At 44.7% G+C, this 7,314-nt stretch overlaps 1 long non-coding RNA gene across 1 annotated transcript; it reads right to left on the bottom strand.

The window, feature by feature from the left end:
* Positions 1-163: 163 nt before the first annotated feature.
* Positions 164-4,357, bottom strand: LOC117040565. Its single transcript, XR_004425876.1, has 3 exons — positions 4,314-4,357; positions 1,784-1,999; positions 164-646 (listed from the first exon to the last, which is right to left on the bottom strand). It is a non-coding gene; the product is annotated as an uncharacterized LOC117040565 (long non-coding RNA).
* Positions 4,358-7,314: the final 2,957 nt, after the last annotated feature.

The following is a 7,314-nucleotide window of genomic DNA, read 5'->3' as shown; positions in this document are numbered from 1 at the left end:
TCCCCTGTGCATGGTAATATGCCTCACAGCTTTAAGTTCACAGGGCTAAGACAGATTTGATATTATTTATAGTGATTAGTCACTCAACTACAGAGAATGCGCTTGGTCAGGGAATGTTTTTCAGACACTGAACAAACTGCTCACTGTTTAATTACGTTCAGATACTAAAGTAGATGTTCATGCAGTGATGTTAGGGTAGAAATTCTTCATGTGCAAATAACTTAAAGGTTTGTGTAATGAGTGTTTGCACAACAGGACCTGTGTGTATTCTGAAAGCACTGCACCAGAACTTATTTAGGAAAATCCCTGCTTTGTAGATTATACGTGCACATGAAGTAATGTGTGCATCCCCAGCTTTGCATTATAAATACATTATCCATCATCTTCATAAATATTTTACTTATTTATTGCATTTATACCCCACCTTTCCTCCAAAGAGATCAAGGTGGCATACATACTTCTCCCCATTTTATCCTCATGATGATCCTGTGAGGTAGTTTAGGCTGTCAATGAGTGGCCCAAGCTAACATAGTGAACATCATAAACTTTTGAGCTGACTGAAGTATAGAATTGAATACCTTTGATTCAGGCTTACTGTTGTCTTCCAAAGAACCAAGTTCTTCAGGGCCTATAGAAAACAGTGCTTCTACAACAAAAATGAAAAATACCAATATGACAACAAATCTCCTACCAACAACACAATTATAAAGAAGTGTGCAAATAGAAATGTTAAATTTCTAAATCAGACTTCATTTTGCTCCTTTGCCCTCCAAATGGGTTTGTTTCACAATTAACATTGGGACCAGCTAGCATGACCATTTTGCTTTTGTCCATTCCCCATGGAGGAGGAGGAGGAGTTTGGATTTGATATCCCGCTTTTCACTACCTGAAGGAGTCTCAAAGCGGCTAACATTCTCCTTTCTGTCCCCGCCCCCACAACAAACACTCTGTGAGGTGAGTGGGGCTGAGAGACTTCAAAGAAGTGTGACTAGCCCAAGGTCACCCAGCAGCTGCATGTGGAGGAGCGGAAACGCGAACCCGGTTCCCCAGATTAGGAGTCCACTGCTCTTAACCACTACACCACACTGGCTCTCATGGGACAAAAGGTTTATTTTTTCTGAGGAAGTTGTCAATGTTGGTCCTTGCACAACTTGGCTTGTCAAAAAAATAGTGAGATTGCAGAGTTTAATGTCTGTTCAAAGAAAGCAGACAAAAAGGACCATTTTAATACAGTGGGAAGTGAGCCCTGCCCATTCATCCAGAGAGATGAGATGATCTTATTAGATCATTATTAGGTAAAGGTAAGTCTGAGGCACACAGACATGAAACAGAAATATTATTCAGATTCAGGATCAGGCACTGTGGTGATGACTAACTTATATTAACAGGCAACACCTCAGATCAATTCTGAATAAAATAAGTCTCTGCTACAGCTCTGCATCAACAGTTAGCCATCTAGCCTAATATTTGATGCTGGAAAAATATGAACAGTCTTACCCAAATATACTTTTTCAGAGTATACATTTGTTAACTTTCATTATGCCACACAACTCTTTTTTGTTGCTTTCAACTTTTGTATCTTTCATTGTGGTGATTTTAGATACTCTGGTCTATATTCCAATACAACATTTAGAAATAAAATGTTTTGAAAAAGTTTTTTATTCATTCATTCCTAGGTTATATAGTAAGAAAAGTAAGCTAAACTACTTTGTGTGAAATAACACAAAATCCGGTACTAAGAAAAAGCTACCATATTTTAAAATGTTAAAATACTGTACAGTACCTCTAAATTCTGGTGTGAATAGTAGAGTCTGAAGAAGTGAATTAAGGTAACAGGTTCCACCCTGATTTTTTATTCCACTTAAATTGGTGCTTTCTCTAGGAACAAGCAGCTCAGCATCTTTGTGTTTTGACTTTTGCTTCCCACATTGAGTGTTTGACAAAAAGGAGAAGTCTTCATCAAATAAATTTCCAAACATTGTGAAATTATAACACAGACCTTTAAAGAAGAAGATAAAATATTTTACTACATAACCTTGTATTTTCATCAATTATGTTACACTGGTGTTATCTAAAAAAAACCCATATTTTAAAGTACAATAAAAACCATGAGAAAGATGCTTAGATAATATTTGTCCTTTGAAAATAGCCAACGATAGCACTGAATGAATGTCTTTGTTGAGGCCTGCTAATGACTGGAGGAAATTATTGCCTTTACATGGCTGGAAGTCTTCAGACTCCTATAATTCTGACATGACTCCATTCACAACACGGGGGGGGGGGTCAATTAAAACTATGCATAGGTTTCAAAGATATAAGTATGCAATGAAAATCAAGAAACAGTGGACAGAATGACTGGTCAAGGAAAGTGGTTAGTCCAGTTTATACAACATATCTCTTGTTACATATGATGGGCCCTGTATAGAGCCCCAACCCATGTCGAAATAAATGTATTGGTGAATACAAATGGCTTTTGGTTGTTGTTGTTTTACTAAGCAGTAACTTATCAAGGCATACATGTTAAGTACCTGGTAAATTGATCATCTGTAATATCTTGACATACGGCAAGAGGAAGTTTACTGCTCCACTAACCAACCTATTTCTACTTAAAGTGCAGATTTATCCTGATCCATCTATTATATTTATTTACTTATTTCATATACTTTTCAGGCAGACCTCAAAAAGTGATTATTACAATGATAAGCATTGCTTTAAATAGTTACAACAGAAATGGAAGGGTGAGATTAACTAATTTGTTTACAAAAAGCTGTTACTGCATCTTTTTCATTCCCCCCTCAGGACTGGCCATGGCTCCTCCAGCATATATATTGGCAGGACATTACTAATAATAATAATTTATTATTTATACCCCGCCCATCTGGCTGGGTTTCCCCAGCCACTCTGGGTGGCTTCCAACAGAATGTTAAAATACAATTATCTATTAAACATTAAACGCTTCCCTAAACAGGGCTGCTTTCAGATGTCTCTTAAAAGTCTAGTAGTTGGTTTTCTCTTTGACATCTGGTGGGAGGGTGTTCCACAGAGCGGGTGCCACTACCGAGAAGGCCTTCTGCCTGGTTCCCTGTAACTTGGCTTCTCGTAGTGAGGGAACCACCAGAAGGCCCTCAGCACTGGAACTCAGTGTCCGGGCAGAACGATGGGGGTGGAGACGCTCCTTCAGGTATACTGGACCGAGGTCGTTTAGGGCTTTAAAGGTCAACACCAACACTTTGAATTGTGCTCGGAAACGTATATGCCACTTAGTCGAATTTTTTTTTAAAAAATCCTTCCAGTAGCACCTTAGAGACCAATAACAAGCTTAGTTGGTCTCTAAGGTGCTACCGACTGGAAGGATTTTTAAAATTTTGTTTCGACTATGGCAGACCAACAAGAGTACCTACCTGTAACTATAAATATGTCACTTAGGACAGTGTTATCAAGTACCTGGAAAGTCCTTTATGCCCACACTGTGAAGCAACTCTGAGCAGCTCAAAGTGGGAAAAGACAGGTTTTAAAGAAGAAAATTTCCATCAGGAAACAGAAACAGGGGGTAGAGTGGGGGGGGGCAGCATAGCCCAAGGGCAACTAGGTAGAAGAAAAGTAGAAGCCAGGGCAGCACCTGCCTGTGAAAACACTCCACGCCCCACATCTGGACCCACCTAACGCCCAGCCCTGCTCATTCCCCCGCGCCAGCTGCCCTATGCGGTATGGAGGGGAAAGCAAGTCAGATTTGGCCCAAGCGCAAGTATCACACACAAAAACACTGGAGAATAAACCTGCCTCTGAACCCCCTCGCGGTCCTGCTCTGCTGGGGCTATTACCATTCCGCCCTGCGCGTTCACACGGTGAAACGGCCCTTAATCCGAAATCGAGGCGCCCCGGGCAATGCAAGAGGAGACGCGAGGGCCCCGATTCCCCGCTGCCTGTAGGAGCAAACAAGTCACATTGTAAAGGGGCCGGGAGGCGGAGGGTGAGAAGGATCCGGCCGGGACTCTTCTCCCTCACATGCTAGTTTTTCCAACGCACGGCGGGAGCGTTTCCTCTCTGTGGGAATGCTCGGTCACGTGAAAAGCGACAAACAACACACCACGCGAAGAAGTGGGACCCAGGCCCATGGCGCAAGCACCTCACTGAGGACTAGGCCCGTGACGAAACGGGGGCGGCGCTCTCTCTGATCCTGCAATGCCAGCCTCCGAAAGGCTGGGGTCCCGCGCCCCCCCCCCCCCCCGTTTCACGGGGCCGCGGCGGAGGCAGCTGCTCTCCCCTGCCCACCCCCCGCCCGCCCGCAGGCCGAGGGAGCAGCAGCCGCGCACCTCAGCAGCAGCAGCAGCAGCAGCGCCGCCTCCCCCACCGGCCAAGCCCGGCCGCTTCCCTCTCGCCGGAGCAGACGGCGCCTTGAGGAAGAAGCTCGAAAGCCTCGGAAAGGCCGCTGGGCTTCCTCTAACCTGCAGAGGTTGCTGGGAACTGTAGTCTCCACCCGGCTTCTACGGTACTTACTCATGTTTAGCCCGAGCGCCGCCGAGTCGGCCTGCCACTGACCGCAATGGCTTGTGGGAGTTGTAGTTCTTCCAAGTGCTTAGCACAGGGGTCTGCAACCTTTAAGACAAAAAGAGCCACTTGGACCCGTTTTCGAAGAAAAACAAACAAACTGGGAGCCGCAAAACCATTGCGACATTTAAAACAAATATAACACTGCATATATTGTTTCTGGTATGCATAACCATGTGTAAATAAGGCCGTTCAACACCATTTTGAAAGCCCTAGCAAACAACACAAACAACACTAGCAAACAACACAGTCCCTCCCAAATGCAGTATACCCCAATGCAGATGCTGCTTGAGTCACACAGAGGCTCCCCCAAGCAACCAACAAATGAAATAACAATAACAATATTAATGTTACCAATAATTACAGTAAGAGGTCTCAACGAACCTTTCGCTTCTGGAGACTCCCCTGTGTTAGGCAACTAATAAATAGCATTAAGAACGGTGATAATATAAGGAAGAGGACCAGCAAAATTTTTGCTTGATGGCAAATTGCCCAGAGACTCCCACCCCAACCCCCATGTTAGGCAACTACTAAGTTAAATAACTAAGCAGGGCCCAGTATGGTTTCAAACTGGATGGGAGAGCACGTGTTGAGATACTTGTATTGCCGGGGGTTGGCTAGAGGACCCTCGGGTGTCCCTTCCAACTCCACAGTTCTATGATTCTAACAATATAAGCAAAAGGGTGAGTGCGTTTTTCACTCAAGGCCAGTGCATGCCCCCTGAAAAACAACAACACACCATCAAATCCCACTATGGCGCTTGTTGTAAGCCAATTAAACTATAATAAGGAGAAAATAGGGCCCGTTTCCCAAGGGGGAGTTCCGGAATTTTTACCCTGGGGAAGACCCCGTAATTTGCGGAGCCTCCCACTTACGCTGAAATGACAGAGACGAACCGTAGCTGAAAAAAGCAAAGCGTAGCCTTCCCATTTATTCCAATATCTGTTGCAACAGAGGTTCCCCAGACAAACAGAGAGAACCCTGACTTATGGTACAAGGAGACTTATATACATTTCTGTTTCCATACAAGTCAATGACACGAAAAGAGCGGGAAAAGGGGATTTTACATAAGGTAAGTATATTTTACTGTGTGATTGGATTTGACAATGGTGGTTGAGTGCTTTTTCCTGTCCATCCTTTGACTAGATAACAGTCCTGTATATCTCTGTATGCAGGGTGGAGCCGGCGATTGGAATTTCCTGAATTGCAAATGTCCATGCTTTTGTTATGAATAAAGGTGGTTGTCCTTGTTTATACTTGACTTCTCGATGTTTATTTCTTGCTGCTTTGGTAGTAGACCCAACAGGTGGCGCGGGTCTGGCTGATGGGTTTAGATTATGCAAATGGTCAAGAGGCTGGGTGGAGAGGCTAATCCAGCTGCAGGCGATAGGCATGGGTGGGGTGCGGAGATGTGATCAGATAATGAGCGGTCAGATTTGCATCTGAACATCAGGATTGTCGCTGTCCGTTCCCCCCCCCCCAACCTGCCCTTCTGCTTCCGGAAAGAAATGGATCAACATGGCTCTCTCTCCCTCCAGGTGGCCTTGCCTTGGACCTGGGTTCCGTGGGTCCCCTCTCTGTTCATTGGGGTGATAGTGGGGTGCAGATGGGGTACAGGTGGGGTGCACTCCTATTACACGCTTAATAGAGCAATTTCGTTGTTTCACGCAAGGGGACAATGACAATGAAGATTTATTCTATATTCAATAGTAACAACACACGCCTTTAGGCCTTTGCAGGTTGCATAATCAGTTATGCTGCTGTTGTAAGAAAAATCTGCCCTTATTTCCTTATTTTATGGGGTACACAAGAGCCCTTGCAAAGTCCTTTGCAGGTTCTCGATTGGTAGGAGTAAAAAACAGAGGCCAACCAGAGAAGATTGAGAAGCAAAGCAAGCATGGAGATTTTAAAATCCCTCCTGGAGTCTAGCCCACCCCCAGAAACATCAATCACGGAAGAGGTGTAAGCATCACCCAGAAAAGGCCTTATCTGATGCCTCTTCTCAGCCTGGCCATTCCTTTGAGATGGTTATCTTCTTTAATTCTTGGAACAATTAAATCCCTCACCCCTCCTTCCCTACAGAGACCCATTTGGCTGCAAACTTACCCGGAAGTAAGTCCCATGGAGCGCAATGGGACTTACTTCTGAGCAGACAACTTCAAGATGCAACACCATTGGAAGTGAAAAATGCTAGGGGCGTCTACTCAGGAGTAAGAGCTGCTGATAAATGGAACTAACTCCCAAATTCAGAGGAGCGCAGGCTTGCTTTTTGTTTCATCGGTACAGATTTATTTGGGGCCTCCTCAACCCTAACCCTAAACCCAACCCTAACCTCAACCCTAACCCCAATCCTAACCCTACCCCAAATCTCAACCCTAACCTGAACCCTATCCCTATCCCTAACCTCAACCCTAACTGTAACCCTAACCCTAAATCCAACCCTAACCCTAACCTCAACCCTAACCATAACCCAACCACCAACCTCCAACCCTAACTCTAACCCTAACCTCAACCCTAACCCTAAACATAACCATAACCCTAACCTCAACCCTAACCCTAACCTCAACCCTTACCCTGACCCCCACCCTAATCCTAACACTAACACCAACCTCTACGCTAACCCTAACCCTAAACTCAACCCTAACCCTAACCCTACCCCTACCCATAAGCCGAACACGAACACGAACCTCAACCCTAACCCTAACCTCAACCCTAACCCTAACCCTAACCTAACCCTAACCCTAACCTAACCCTAACCCTAACCCT

This window comes from Lacerta agilis, unplaced genomic scaffold, assembly GCF_009819535.1.
Source record: "Lacerta agilis isolate rLacAgi1 unplaced genomic scaffold, rLacAgi1.pri scaffold_125_arrow_ctg1, whole genome shotgun sequence".
NCBI classification, from domain to species: domain Eukaryota; kingdom Metazoa; phylum Chordata; class Lepidosauria; order Squamata; family Lacertidae; genus Lacerta; species Lacerta agilis.
This window is presented reverse-complemented; position numbering and strand designations above follow the sequence as displayed.